We start from the raw sequence: 16,934 nt of genomic DNA on the forward strand, positions 1-16,934 counted from the left end.
ATCAAACTTGTGTAAGTCCAACCTCCAGAACTTTCCAGCGAGATGAACCAGAGATCCAGGCCATCTTGTGGTTTAAGGTGAGCTGCTTGACTCTCGTGGTTGGTCCAGGTCACCTCCTCTACATTTGGACTTGGAAAAGTTTACTGAGCTTTTTCTTACGGGGTCCCTCAATGCTCTTCACCAGGCTGGATTTGGTGAGGATTCCCGGCTTGGGTTTACACCAATTTTCATCAAATTCTGGAAGTCGGACCTCCGGAGCTTGTCAGTAGGACAAACCTGGACTGCAGACCGGCTCGCGGTTGAGGGTTACAGGCTTGACTAGCCAGATCGAGTGGGTCCATTTATAGAGCTTTTTTCCAAAGTTGCTCAAACTTCTGGAACTTCTTCTGAATTTCTTTTGAGAGTCCCTAAGTGTCCGCAACTTACTCCAAGGGTCTGGAAGCCCCAAAATGATCCTTGAAAGTTTGGGCCTTCAATTCCCCCAATCCACTACGACAAAACGTTTACAAACCCACTGGTAGTACTCCAGGCTGGGGACTCCTGGCGGTGATGGTCCAGGTGAGCTCTGTCAACCATCCTATATCTTGCAGGGAGTCTACTCTTGAGCGCTTTCAAATCAGGTTTGATCCACAGGACTCTTGTTCCAAATTGTGCAACAGCTGCAGTCAGTGAGAGTGCACGGCCTGGTTGCTGCAAATCAAGCTTCCAGCATGGACACTTCTTCTTCTGTAGTTTCGAGCAGCAGATTTGAGAGGCACTGCCCCTCTCAGATACGGATTCAGTGTTCTCTGGAGTCCCGCAGGAGGGCACTCCTGTCCAAGGAGGTGCAGGACGACACCCCAGAGCATGACCATTTCCTCCAAAATTTGGCACAATGGTCTCCCAGAAAGTACTATTCCTCCAAAATCTAATATAGCTGAAGTCCGAGTTGAGTGGCAAGAGCTAACTAAGTTAACCTAAAGGATGGTTCATCTCCATATTCTCCTTCCCCCTGACATCTGCACAGTGCTTCCTAAGCCTACCATCTGTCTGGGCTCAAAGAGAAGGGGTGTAAATGAAACTGGTTTCTCCTGCCTGTCTGCCTTCTTTTGAAGATTACCCTCCCCCTGGCTCTGTAATTCCTCTGTAACAGAACTCTCTCATCCCAGAATAGTTCCTTATCTCCAGGGGCTACTTATCACCTCTTCAAAGCAGCCTGGCTAATCCATTTAACTCTGCCCATTCAGTTCAGAGTACTGGAAGGATCAATTCTGGCTTACAGACCAGAAAGTCTTATAACATCATGTCTGTATACTTTAGGATAAATTCAACAATAGTATATTGTTGGGTTTATCAAAACCATTCTAGTGAGCCCGTGAATGATAGTCTCCTGGTGGGAATTATTAAAGAAAAATGTCTTGCCATGTTAACCTATGTGGCTGAGGATTTGCGATGGGGAAAATGACTTGGCACATCTTTCCAACACCAGGGCATATAGCACATCTTTGTGAAGGACTCTACTTATAGCTACAGAAACCCACACCCCTGGAACACCCAGGGGAGACTTTAGGGGTTCTGAATATGAAGAAATATTGTAGATCCTCACTCCACAGTGACCTAGCATAAACACCGATTTTGGGAAGCACTTAACTACAATGTTGAGAGTGAAATGAGCAATTGTGCAATTTCACTAAACTCAAAGCAAATAAAAGATATTTTAAAATGGTCCTCCTTATAACTACCTGAACCCCACCACTGGAATACCTATAGGAGAACCTGGGGTACCCTAATATACCAAAACATTGTAATTTATTAATTTTAAGTTCCCCAAAAACCAAAGTCGTGCACTTTAAAAGCAGTCTTGCTACACAGGGATGAATTTAAACTGACCTCAGGCTCTCAGCAATGCACACTTGCAAGTTCAGAAAGGGATGCTGACGTCTAAATTGCTATGCCCTATTATATACTACAGACTAAACGTTTCTTCTGATCCCTATTATGTACTAGTGCCGTATGGGGTTGGTTATGACAATCATAGAGGTACCCTATCCCATAGTGTACCCTGATGAATGTAGATGTGTTCACAATATTCTTAGGGGCCGATAAGGATGGCAGCACCCTATCAGTGCTGGGACTGGCCACCAGAGGTGTGGCGGTCCCGCACCTGCAATTAGGATGTCACCGCCACCATGGCGTTGGCATCTTCCATTCCCAGCATTGTGGCGGGTGGTGGTCACAGCATCGCCCGCCACAATGCTGGGAATGCACTGTGTGCATTGTCATGCACATGGTGTCAGGCACTGCAAGGTGCCTTTATCACAAAGAATAATCCAGTTGACCGGTCATTGGTCAGAGTTATTACTATATTACCCGTGTCAAAGGACAGGGAAGAAAAAATGAGTGGGGCCTCTCTAGTGGAAGGTTGTGCTAAACACAATTCTGTGTCAGGGAGAGAACGCTTCTTGTTTTAGTTACCCTCACACACCCTGGTGGTGTCATGCTTCATCATCGGGTCACCCCTATAAGTCGGGGTGGGCTCAACCACAGTGTTGGGAGCTCTTTGGATAGATAAAGGTAGGGGGGTTAAAGATAACATATCTCAGTCAGACCCCCGGTTTCCCTTTATTCTTGGATCTGTCTGGGTCAATAAAAAAATCTAAAAACGGGTCTTGTTAGGGTGTTATGGTCCTAAGACACTAGTGCCGACATGTTTCAGTCCTGTGCGGCCATAAAGGTCCCGGACTTTCTTCAGGGCAAAGGGAGAACCCCCTATGTGAGGGCTATTACAGGATGGGAAATCCCTATACTCTCTGTAAAGCGAGGGCAGAGTAGCTACTCCTCACGGTGTGTTAAATGTATGTGTGTCTGTGTACTGCCAATCTCCATCTGAAAGATTAAATTGGGGACAGACACACCATAAAAAACACATTAAAGAACGTTCAATTAGTGCATCATACCCAATCGGTGTATGGTGATAACATGCTCACATTTGTGTGCATGCCTCTATTGGAGGAGAAATCTCCTCATTGTGCCACTCATCCTATGTAGCTCTGTGACATACTAATTATATGTGACAGACCTTGTAACGTGGCGATTTTACTCGCATTCTTACACTATCTGCGTGTTAGTCTTGCTATCAATGACAAAATAGCACCAATGAAAAACAGTCATAGATTGCAGCAATTAATGCACCGCCTCCTAAAAATAGTATTGACTTAATAAACACCATGCACATATATACACATTCATTCTCTTGCGCCCATCATTTCTTCATACCGTCATCAAAACTTACCAATTGCGGGAGGGCTGCGCATTACACATAGGACCGGAGCGATAATGTGGGTGGTCCTAGAAATGGTATTTGAAAGGATGATGGTAGTAATGAAGGGAGTAAAGGGGGGGCTGTTGGTAGCCCCGGGTATCATGGAAAATGTATGATTTGGTACGCAGACACAGAGTGTGCCGCAGGGCTGCTAACGCACTTTCTTTAGTTAAGGTCCTCACCCGGCATTTCAACCTGTTGCGGTTCCGGTACTTGGCTCGTGCATTAGTGTGACGCGAAGCCGGGGTTTTAAACTTATTATTGGCACGGTAAAATCCGGGGACGAAGTCCGCCTCCCCCGGGATTACCGAAAGTGACGCTGCCACGCTGTCACACATGTGTGGGGAGCGTGCTGGGAATGATGGGAACTGTAGTTACCGCTCAGAATTCAGTACATAAGAGGTAGTCTCAGAGCTTGTGCGATTACTTAAAATGCTGTTCATATCAGGGAAACACCAAATACATTTGATTTGGTAAACATGTAATGAATTTAAGAGGGGGTAAAAAGTTAGAAGAATATAGAGAAAAGTCGTGGCAATACAGAGGTCTCGATGGGCAGAGATTATTCATGGAGAGTGATAAGTCAAATTTTGCAGATTCAATATTTAAATCGGACACACGAAATCCGGGAGTTGATAAATGCAGCGAGTCCTAAAGTTCCGGTACTGCCACAGGAGGGCCTGATGCTTGGAGGTATCTGGATTCCTCATAATACATGTAATATATAAGTCAGTTGAAAATAGCTTATGAAGCGGTTATGGGTATTTTCCAATCCAATCCAAAAATTCTTTATTTCGGTCATATAGACCATAAAAGACACAATAAAAACATTACAGACAATAAAACATTATTAGAATACATTTGAATAAAAACGACTCTCCCAGCAAGGAATGAGTTAAAATTACATTTAGAAGATTCTTTAAAAAGTTCAAGGAGCTTCAGACAATTTTTTCCTTCTAATCAACCAAATGGCCATAAGAAATTTGGAAACAGCAAACACAATGTGGCCCAGGGTACTAGTTTTCAAAATCCTGTATGCTTGTGCATACTCTCTGAATCCCAGGTTCTTACAGATTGGCGCTATCCAATATTTTCTGGGCCTTTGGTATGCAGGGCACACAAACAAAATATGGGGGTCATCTTCCACATGGTTGTTACAGCAGGGACATATTTTGTCGCCCCCATTTGACCACTTCGAAGTGTATGAATTATTAGGTAGTGTGCTATACCTCCACTGAACATACAATTTCCTTGCCAGGATGGGAAAGATAAAATCCATAAAAGGTTCGAAAACGTAAGAATTTTTGGATTCTAAAAATTGCAAGGTTAAGGTGCCACTATTTTGAGCAGCCGTCAAATGTGCAAGGGACCTGGCTTTATAAATTTGTGCCAGAGCCCTGCGCGAGATTGCACGGCAGCCTCGTGCAGGGTCCTCCCACAGAACACGGAGATTAATGGCAGACAGTTCGTTTTCCACGAAGGTGAGCCAGGGGATTTTACCGCTAGAATTTAAGCTCATGACATGGGTAAGATCCTCCCTATAATGATGGAGTTCGTCCGTAGACCAGAGCCTGTGCCAGAACTTCACTGGCTTTGACACAAGCTCCTCTGCGATAGGGGGGAGCCCCATGTCCATTCTCAAAGGCTGGAGTGGCGTGGCACTTGGAAGGGCTAGAAGGCGCCTTAGAAAGCTATTTTCCACTATTGATAGGCCCTTCACCGTTTTATGTCCCCATAGCTCACTGCCATACATGGCCGCTGCCTTGGCCTGGGTCTTATAGGTTTCAAGGGCTGGGCTTATGGGCTTGAAGGAAGAAGTGTTAGCCACTTTCAGGATTGCACCCGAGAGTTGGGATAGTTTAGCCTTGGATCGTACTATCTGTCGGTCCCATGCCAAGTTTTCCTGCAATGTAACCCCCAGATATGTGAAGGTGGACACCCTCTCAAGGCTAGCGGTCCCCAGGGTAGGATTAGGCCTAGTTTTAGTTGGTGGGTTAAAGATCATAAACTTGGTCTTTTCTGTATTCACCTCCAACCCATGCTGGTGGCAGAAGAGACCAAAACCATCCAGGATCCTCTGGATCCCCATTGGCGATTTTGAAAGGAGGAGGGTATCATCGGCGAACATGATTGCCGGTACCCTCCTACCTGCCAAACAGGGGGCGTCGTTGTCCTTGACGTTTTCCAGATGTGAGATGACATTATTGATGAATAAACAAAACAGGGTCGGTGCCAAGACACAACCCTGCCTCATACCTCGGCACACAGGAAACCTGGATGAGAGTCTACCATCCTTCCCACACCTAACTTGCGCATAGTTGTTCTCATGCAGCCTGACCAAGATGTTAAGTAGCTGGGGGGGAATACCTAACTTTTCCAACACCTCCCAGAGTTTCCTGCGCGGGACTAGGTCAAAGGCTGACCTCAGATCCACGAAGACCATGTACAATCTCCCGCCCTCGATCCTCACCGTCTTCCAGTAGAGGAGAACTAGCCGGAAGATCTGGTCCATGGTCGATGTGTTTCTCCTGAAGCCAGCCTGCAAGGGACTCAAGATGTCATTTTCCTCGACCCAGTCTAATAGGTGATTCAGAATGAGGCGCGCAAAAAGCTTTTGGGGAACATCTATCAGGCTGATAGGCCTGTAATTTGCAGGACTCAAGGGGGACCCTTTCTTATAAATCGGAACTATTTCAGCCCCTAACCAGGAGAAAGGGATCGCCATACCTCCCAAGATGGCATTGAAAAGGACTAGAAAGTACGGGGCCCAAATGTCAGGGTGATATCTGAACAAATCACCGGGTAACTTGTCCAGCCCCGGTGCCTTCCCCAGCGCTAAGCCCTCCAGTGCCAGCTTCACCTCCCCCAAAGAAAATTCCAAGGCCACATCTGGCAGGCAGGGGGACTCTACCATCATCCCCTCCGGCCAGAGAGTGGATTCTTGATATAGAGACCCAAAATGAGCCTCCCAGACAGAGGGGGCAATATTGGGTTCTACTGCAGACAACAAATCCCCTGTTCCATTGTTTACAAGAGCCCAAAATTTTCTAAAATCTTTAGATTTGAGGGCTCCAGACAGGTCATGCCAGTGATTCCAATCCCACTCTGCCCTTGCGTTGGCCAGTGCTGCCTTGTACTCCCTCCTAAGGGCAGCGATCTTCACCTTATCACTACCATCTTTAATTGCAGAAAGAAGCTCAGACTTAGTTTTCCTACAAGTGGAGGTGTACCAAGTCGGAGCACGAGTCTTTTTCCTTCTAATAGGCAGGGCCGGGTTGAAGACATCTGCGAGGTCCCTTACTAGGGCCTGGTGAATACCAGATAGTCTCTCATTATATTCTGCGGGTCTAGGTTGGTTGATGAGGGCGTCCACCTCCTGGAACCTAGGGAGTGCTATACCATAGAGGTTTGTTAAAGCTTCTTCTTTCTCAACTATCTTCCCCCATTTCACTCGACGCCTGCTTGTGGTGAGTAATATGTCTCCCTGATCGGTTGCAAGATCGGTAGTTGGCGTCCCTAAGGCAGGGGCTGGGTGCTGGATCTCCAAGGAAAGGGCATTATGGTCACTGTCTATCCTCGGGATCACTCTAAAATCTAAAACTTTAGGCCACAGGGAAATATCTATAAAAATGTAGTCCAGCCTTGACTCATGGCCCTTTTTGTTGAAGGTGCACACCGAAGGAGTGTCAGAAGGGGTGCGCCCATTACACGCCCTTAGTGCAAAATTCAGGGTGAGAGAAGTAAGTTGTACTGCCAACGGAGACCAAGCTTTGGGGTGAGGTGATGAAGAAGGAGGGACTCCCCAATGGTCATCCTCGGCAGTAAAAGCACCCTCCATTAGGCCCTCCAGGGGTTCAAAGTGGCAATTAAAATCTCCTCCCATCACTATTTTCAGGTTGCCTGTCAATTGCCCTAGAAAAGATGAGAGATCAGCCAGAGTGGGAGATTCTTTGCCCACAGCGACAGGTCGAGAGTAGACATTAACAATAGCCCACGTGCTTTTGTCAGGCCAACTGAGGAGCACACACTGTATGTCCGGTGAAAGTGTATCCATACCAACCACCTGACACCCAATGTGGCTCGCCACCCAGATTGCCAAACCTCCCGAGGGTCTCCCTCTCCCATTCGATCTTGCCGGGATTTCAAAAATGTCATATCCCCTCCTAACCTGAGGCGCCCTGGCCCATGTCTCTTGAAAGAGGAGTATGTCACCTTTGCTAACCAAAGTTTCCCACTCTGGGGTATTCACCTTACTGGAGATGCCAGCTACATTCCAGGACAGAATGGTCAAACCTGGGCCTTGGAATTGGGGACCAACTTCACTAAGTGCAGACGGGATATCAAATGCAGAATTACCCAAGTCACCCAAGCCAATGGTAATGGGCGGCCGAATGGGTAATTCAGCGAGCTCCACCAATTGCGTTGCAGCAGCAGATAATGTATTTGGTGGATCCTCATCTAACGCTTGAGTGCTTCCCAATGTGGTCCCTCCGTCTTTTGCAGGGGCCAGGGACCTTTTTTTATTTACGGGAACGAATGTACCTTCCCCCCTGAATGAAGACCCATAGGCAGAAATTATCGGGTGTTGCGGAATGACCCCCCTTATTGGTCAATCTACTAGGTCCAGACAGGAGAATCTATTCTGAAGGACAAGATTACCATGGACAGGCAGTGAATTATACTTGGGTCTGTACCGTGAACCGTCTACGGCAAAGCCCACTCTAGTCCAACTCTGTTCCCTCCCCACTCCTAAATTGGAAACATTTAGATAGAAATGCGAGAGAGACACTACGTCTATGTTGGATTTATCCGGCCTTACCAACCAGTTGCAAATGTACGGAGCAACTAGTGGGCTTTTAAAGCTAATTATGATACAGTCCCCTGCCCTATTTTTGGGGGTAGTTCCAATCCATGGGATCCTTCTGACCATCAGCACATCACCTTTGATATTAGAAGGGAGGGGCCTGTTAATATTCAGCCAGCTAATTACTTTATTACGAAGTGAGTCCTGTGGCTCTCTGATGCCACCAGTGAGCTCAGGAACTCCCACCATAATCGCTGTATAAGGCACAGCCTCGGGGGGCAAATTAACCGCCTTACGTCTACTATTAGGACTCATGGGGCGATCAGTATAATCATTATTGGCTCGCCCCCCACTCGTTGGGAGGGATGGTGTTGGTTGTTTAGATCTTCTAGGTGCCGGAACAGGGGGCCTAGACAGTTGTAAAGGGAGCAATGGGGGAGCATGGCTACCTATAACACTATCTTGTGCCCCAACCGGGACCTGTATGCTTGTTCCGGCAGTAGACGGTCCAAACCCTGCAAAATCCAGGGGAGCCGTCTGTGCACCTGGACCCAACCCCCTGCTAGGGCTGATCCTATTATGTGCATCTTCTAAAGCCTTAAGTCTATCAACTATGGAATCCAATTTTGCAGACAGAGGCTCCAACATGCTCCTAAGGATATCCCTAAAAGAGCCAATCAGAGCCTCTGCTGCATTTGGAGGATTTCCTCTGAATACAAACGGGCCAGAACACCCAGGTACCACTTTGACTAATGGCGGATCTGAATGATCACAGCCAATTCCTGGGGAGATAACCACGGGAGAAGCCGGAATGGCAGAGCTAGCATCTAATATTGGGTTGATTTTATCTACTTTGGCCCTTTTTGCCCCTCTTAGTTTCCTTAACCTTTTCCTTTTTGAAGGGTGGTAGACTCTCCTGCCTACGGGATCAGTTGGCGCTGCAACCTGCCCTTCATCCTGCACTTCAGACATTTCCGCACAATTAATATGCGGAGTGGACTCCACCACCCCCGAGGGACACAGAGACTCACTATCCCTCAATAGATTGGAAGGGGTCCTAAGTTGTTGGAGGACTGTCTCGATTGTCTGGTCAATACTATCCATGAGAGATAGATGGGTGGCATCAAATGGTGTTGGAGTACTAATATCAATGGATGAAGAGTCCGAGGGGACCATTGATACTGACACATTTTCCACACTTGCCTCAGGGAGAATGACTGGTGGTGTGCGGCCTTTACTAGCCGCAGCACTAGTCTTAGGAAAGAATTTGTCCAATGTGCTAGAGCACTGTTGGGCAGCCTTACTCCTGGATACTCTAGTGGCCATGGCGGGCGGGACAGTCAAAGCCACAGGCTAATGGAGTATAAAGATGAGCCTTGGGATGATGACAACGTTAGAGAGGGGGCCCGGTCCGGTCTCTGCCGGCCTCTAACGGCCTAAAACGGCCCGCTCTTTGCCCGGTCTTCGCCCGCGCTGCGATCCGCACTGCGAATTCGCGTGGACTGAACTAAGTAGTGAAGGGGGCGGGGCTGCCGGAAGAGGAACAGGTGAGCTGGATGAACGGAGCGCAATGCTCCCAGGTCCTCGCAGTCCCGGTGAGTTAGGCAGTTCAAGGGCCCCACAAGCAGCGTAGCGTCCTGGGCAGAGAGAGCAAAAGGAAGACCCAACCTTCAGCGCGCCAGCCGAGCCTTTAAGTAGTGGTAGTGATGAAGCCTGCGAGCGGCACCCGCGCAGCGGGGGCCGCGAGGTGTGGCGTCGGACTGATCAGCGGGAAGAGGAACAGGTGAGCTGGATGAACGGAGCGCGATGCTCCCAGGTCCTCGCAGTCCCGGTGAGTTAGGCAGTTCAAGGGCCCCACAAGCAGCGTAGCGTCCTGGGCAGAGAGAGCAAAAGGAAGACCCAACCTTCAGCGCGCCAGCCGAGCCTTTAAGTAGTGGTAGTGATGAAGCCTGCGAGCGGCACCCGCGCAGCGGGGGCCGCGAGGCGTGGCGTCGGACTGATCAGCGGGAAGAGGAACAGGTGAGCTGGATGAACGGAGCGCAATGCTCCCAGGTCCTCGCAGTCCCGGTGAGTTAGGCAGTTCAAGGGCCCCACAAGCAGCGTAGCGTCCTGAAAGAGGCACCATGTAGGCGATTACTGTTGCTGGCGACTATTCATAGCACTCCATCCCCCGTAGCATCTGTCAGTCCCTGGCTACCATTCATTGATCTTCCCCGTCCCCTCTGCGGCACGAGCTGCCACTGCCAGCTCCCGGGTGTCGGTTGCGATGGGTATTTTCAGACTCTGCATAAGGCCGGTTATGTATATAGATGCAAAGGATTTTTTCAAAAATGTATATATATAAAAATATATATATATATATATATATATATATCTAGGAGAGGCTCATTCTAGATTTTATTACTGATGTGAGGACGTGTGGAAAAAACCATAGGTTTCAGGAACGTTATAGTTAGTTGGACATTTCACTCATACAAACCATAGAAATTCCGCCGTTATAGTTAGTTGAGCTAACTATAACTCGTGCCCCCGCAATGCACTGTTGATGACGTCACATATTACATCATTCATGACATGGTCAGTGACATCACTGATGACATCACTGATGACATCTCAAATGACATCAGTGATTACATCACTGATGACATCATCCACATGAAAATCTGATGCACCTCCTCCCTCCCTAATATAACGTTTGATACACCCCCTGTAAAATACTGATTCCTAGGTCTACACACATATCCATTCATTCACCCATACAACCAATCATACATGTCGTCACTGATCAATACAATACTGTTATATGCACTCATACACCTATACAGACACTCAGACACCACCACTCATCATAGTCAGTCATGCACTCATCCTAGTCAGTCATGCAAAGAATCAATCACAGTTCCATTTACTCACCTACACAGTTATACACACACCACCTCATTTAGTCATACAGATACTAACTCATACTTACTCTCTTATATATGCACTAATACAAGTATACACTCATCCATACAGCCACTTTCACAATCACAATCACTGACTCTCACATTTAGTCATTTATATACTCCAACTCTCACACACGCTGCCTTTTACTTTTATACTTACTTGGACATCCACCACTGAGACATCCATTCACTCACCAACACATCCATACACCCACTCACTCACCCATACAACTGTTTCCACATGCACTCTTAATATCATACACCCAAACCACTCACACATTTATGCACGTAGTCACGCACCCCCATTCAACAACACACACACTCAGTCCCCCATACAATTACTCAGGCAACTAATCAATAACCCATATAGACACCCATGGAGCTACTGACCAACTAATGCAGCAGGGTATATAACAACAGACAGACTGATACAGACATTCACACAGTTTAGTCACTAACCCATGTATTCAGTAAGACACATTTAATCACTCACTTAAACAGTGACTCACACACCTACTAAATCCTCCATCCAGACACTTATACATCCACTCATTCTTCAATACAGCTTGGTATATATATAATACAAATTTAAATTTTAAAGAAACACACATTCACTGGATGATGTCATCAGTGATGTCATTTGAGATGTCATCAGTGTTGTCATCAGTGATGTCACTGACCATGTCATGAATGATGTAGTATGTGACATCATCAGCAGTGCATTGTGGGGGCGTTTTGTATGAGTGAAATGTCCAACTAACTATAACGTCCCTGAAACCTATGATTTTTTCAGTGAATTTCAAAGGTTGGAATAACTTTGGCGCCGGTTGACGAATCCTCGCGAAATTTGCAAAATAGGCGGGGTGCTCTGCTCCGCTCCTACCCTGAAAGTCTCAGGCGGATTCGTCAAGCGGGGGCTGAGAAAAAAGGGGGTCCCAAAACACGTTTTCCCCATGCAATTTTCCATAGGGACCTTTAGTCCAAGGTACAGCCCGAACGGCTGAACAGAATTACTTGAAATTTGGCAGAGATGTAGTCCTCAGGTCAGGGAAGTGGCTTTTGCAGGTCTGGTGTCAATCTGTTCAGTAGTTCCTGAGAAAATCAAAAGTAAAATCATATATATATGTGGGCGGAGCCTAACCACACATCTCATCCTGAGATCTGATTGGCTGTCAGCACTTCCTCCAAGAAGTGTTGGCAGCCATCTTGGGACCAATATACACGATAGCACCTCATTAAAAAGCATTGCAGTTAATAGAAGGTTTTTAAGACTTTAGTTACATTGTAAATCATTTGTTGATGGTACCATACTCATTTTAGGAATTGTGGTATGTTCTAAGGTGATTTCACCATGTGAAAAAACTTTCTGCTGGGATATCATGATTGAGAGAAAAATATTTTCTCATGCTTTTCCCACAGAGGTTTGGAAGGTGATCTATAAGCTAAACTGAGAGCTTATTTTCTGTAAATTCACATTATCTTTCTCAGTCATGTGAGAATGAAGTCTGACATTCTCAGTAAAACATGTACATCCAACAAGGGCAGAGACTGTCAGTTGATTCCTTTGTGTTCTACTGCAGCTTCCCAGAGTGTTCCAAAGAACAACTAGAGCGCTAACAGTCCTACTTATGATAAACGTATGGCACACCTGAAGCCATCTTGCTTGGATTAAAGTGGTAACTCTTAAAACATTTAATTTAAAAAGGTACAAAATGAGGGGGTTCATTTTTCCATAAAAAGTATGATTAGTGCTGCAGAAAGAAAAATTAGGGCACATTTTGAGTGACTTCTCAAATCCTCTTCTATTTCGTTAAAAAATTCTGACATGCAGACTGAAACATGCACTTTCAATACCAGCAGCAGTTTTCCCTGGTGAGCAGTAGCTTTACTACAGTGAATTAATAGGCAAAAAGAGTGCTAACATTCTGAATTTATGGCAAATGTGTGACACATCTGAATGCCTTCTTGGTGGAATCAAAGTAAAAAACTGAAAGTATTTCCTACTGAGGAGACTGCAGTAAATGAGGAAATTAGGAAACTTCATAACAAATAAGTCTCCCAAGATGGCCACCAGAGACAAAAGAGCCCAAATGTAGCCCAAATATCACCCAGATGTAGCCCAAGTATAGCCCAATGACAGAATGTCCCAGAGTGTTCTTAAAAACAACTAGAGCGCTTACTGTCTTCATTATGACAAAAGTATGGCACACCTGAAGCCATCTTGATTGGAATAAACTGGTAACACTTAAAACATTTAATTTAAAAAGGAACACAATGAGGGGGTTCATTTTGCCATGGAAATTATGATTAATGCTGAAGAAAGAAAAATTAGGGCACATTTTGAGTGACTTCTCAAATCCTCTTCTATTTCATTAAAAAATTCTGACATGCAGACTGAAACATGCACTTTTAATACCAGGAGCAGACTTCCATGGTGAACAGGAGTTTTACTACAGTGATCTAATGAGCAACTAGAGTGCTAACTTTCAGAATTTATGGCAAATGTGTGACATATCTGAATACCTTCATGATGGAATCAAAGTAAAAAACTGAAAGCATTTCCTACTGAGGAGACTGCAGTCCATGAGGAAATTAGGAAACTTCAGAACAAATAAATCTCCCAAGATGGCCACCGTAGACAAAAGAGCCCAAATGTAGCCCAAAATCACCCAGATGTAGCCCAAATATAGCCCAATGGCAGAAGTGTGCAAAACACTTATTATTTTGTGTTTTTGCAGTGTTATATAGTGCAGACTTGTCAGGTATTGGAGTGCTTTACATGAGCATTGGTTACATCACACAAGAACAAATTCATTTTGGTTGTAGACATGGGGAGACTAAGTGATTTGACCAGAATCACAGAATGTCGAGCTGAAGCAGAAACTCCAACCTGGTTCCCCAGATGCAAAGTCTGCAGTTCTGGAAGTAACACCACATCCTCTCCCCTAAGTGCAACATTTAATCAAGTGGTCAACTGGATAAAAAAACAAAAAGATAACAAATAATTTTAAAGTGCTTTGTCGCTATTTGAAAACTCAGAAAATATGTCCTTATTTTGGTCTTTTAGAGCACTAACCATAACTTTGATGCCAATAAGACCCTCTCATATATGTAATTTCTAAAGGAAATGCTCTAGGTATTACAGTTTTGATTACATCAAGATGACGTCAGGCGTTCCACACTTTTGTAATAAATATAGAATGTTAGCAATCTAGTTGTTCATTAGGATACTGTTGAGAGGCAGAGGCCAGGGGCACGGACTCTGAAAATTGAAGGCAGGTAGGAGGGTGCAAAGGCAACAATTTAACCACACTGAGCAGGCAGGAAGGGCCGTGGCAGCACAACAGACTATGGAGGGCAGTGGAAAGGGGAGCAGGGGCAACAAACCAACAATACAGGACTTGCAATAGAGGCTGTGGCAATGTAATAGACCATTGTGGGCAGAAGGAAGAGGCAATGGTAGTACAACCATACATGCCAACAGACCCGATTCAACAAGGAAACGTCCAATGTTTTTAAGCACAAATGGGCTTTATTTGATCTGTCTCCTGTCTACAATCTCCTCTTTTTCAATGTAACTCAAAGGGGAAAATCAATACCCCAGTTTTTTTTCAAAATCTCCCTCTTACCAAGTTCAAAATGTTCGCAAGTATGGTACATTGGATCATGGAAGGAAATGGGGTAGGGACATGGACTTGGATAACAGAGGACAGGAGGGACATGGAGAGGTGCACCAAACTGACCCTGCAGGGCAGGCATCAGGGTTTGCAGCAGCACAATACACCACACAGGGCATGCGGGACGGGAGTGCAGCACAACAATCCATAGAAAGCAAGAGGGAGCGGACAGGACCATGCACATGGACAACAGAGAACAGAGGGGCAAGAGGCAATGGTAGCTAGCTGACCATAATGGACAGACAGGAGAGAAAGCTGCAGCATATCAGACCATAAAGGGCAGGAGGGACGGATCAGGGGCATTACAATGGAACAGAAGGGAGGGAGGGAGTAGGGGTCTGCACATGTAAACAGAGGGCTGGGGGCAAGGGGGCAGGGCAGGAGCAGCAAGATAGCCATGGAGGTCAGGCAGGATGGGCACTAGAAGCAAGACACACCGTGAAGAGCAACAGTGAGACTGTGATGGCATACACACAGACCATGGAGGGAAGGTGGGAGGGGGTCAGGGGCAGCTAACTGACCACACAGGGAAGGTGGGAGGGGCCATGGCAGCAAAGAAGACCATGCATGGCAAGTGGGAGGGTTAGTGGCAGCACAATGGCTATGATGGGCAAGAAGGAGGGTGCAGGGGCATGCACAAAGGATGATGGAGGATAGAACGGAGGGTCAGGACCTGTGCACAGACAAGAAAGTTCAGGGGAAGGGGCCTCACAACAGACCGCACGGGGCAGGCAGGAGGAGCAGTTGCAGCACAACAGACCAGGGAGGGCATAAGGGTGTGGCAGTACAATGGACCATGTAGGACAGGAGGAAGAGGATAGGGCATGGCATGTGGACAGGCAGGGTGGAGGTGGCAGGGACAGGTTACAGTCATCTGACAATGCTAGGCAGGTGGGAGGGGAGTGGCAGCTCAACAGAACACTCAGAGTAGATAGGAGTGGCAGGTCCATGGAACATGGTGGGCAAAAAGGATGGAGCAGGGGCATGCACAAAGACATCGGAGGGCAGGGGGAAGGAGAATAGGGGCAGCAAGCTAAGCACAGAGTTTAAGCAGGAGGTCAATGATGGGGCATAGAATTGGGCAATGGAGGGCAGGAGGAGTGGACTGGTACATCATACTAAATTGAGGGCAGTGGCAGCACATCAGACCATGCATGGCAGGAGGTAGGAGGCTAGTCCATGGATTCACACAACAGTGGATAGGGAGGAGGGGGACGGGGCAGCAAGCTAACTGTTCAGAGAAGGCGGGTATTAGGAACTTTACTGTTTTTAAAACGTGTGTCTGTGCGAAATACTTAAAATATGAACAAGTATGCAGCATAATCTCACTTTTATTTAGGAAGAAGAGGACGTTTGTGACTGTGACTCCGGGCTCACTTGGCAGAAACACTCCCTGACCCTCCACCCCCTATTGCAAAATGTAATGCCCGTGAAAAGGGTAGGTGAACATAGTGTTATATAGAACATAGTCCTGAAAGCACGATTGAAAATGAAAACTAGATATAGTGTATGGTATAAACTATGCACCAAAAAGTGTGATATAAGATGAACCGGGCGTGAAATATAATATGCAATACATTGTGCGCAATGACAGATTCATTGGAGAGCGCGAGATAGCACAGGCACTAGCGCGTGCTATGCGATATGCGCCTTGGAGTGTAATATGCACAGGGCAGTGTTGTGTAACATAACTAGTCTCTAAAGTTGTAATATAAAATATGTGCTGGTGAGTGTAACGTTGCATATGCACTGTGACAAAGATATGGATCCCAGATTGTAATATGTATGGCATAGCACTGTGCGTTATAACATAGGCATCGAGGAAGGCACGTTAGATGGGGCAATATAACCCGTGCGAAGACAAGTGTGGCATGACATATTCACGGGGTGGTGTTACAGTGCACATGGGCTAGAGAGTGTCATAGTATATGCACTAGCTGGTGGAATACAACACAGAGGTGTGTGGCACTCGGCAGGCAATGGTGGGTGTAACACAGCATTGGGCTCTGCCAGGAGCGCGCTGTGGCTCTCAAGTGATGTTCATCCCCTTTCCAGAGAGTAAAATAAAAAGTATTACACATCCGGCAGTGGATATGTGTTTTGTTGTAGTCACTTTATTCGATATAAAAACAATATCATAAGAGTATAATACAGTACATATGAAACAGTTTAAAACCCACTACAACAATGACTTTGATCTATATACA

Source organism: Triturus cristatus, chromosome 9 (genome assembly GCF_964204655.1).
Source record: "Triturus cristatus chromosome 9, aTriCri1.1, whole genome shotgun sequence".
NCBI classification, from domain to species: Eukaryota; Metazoa; Chordata; class Amphibia; order Caudata; family Salamandridae; genus Triturus; species Triturus cristatus.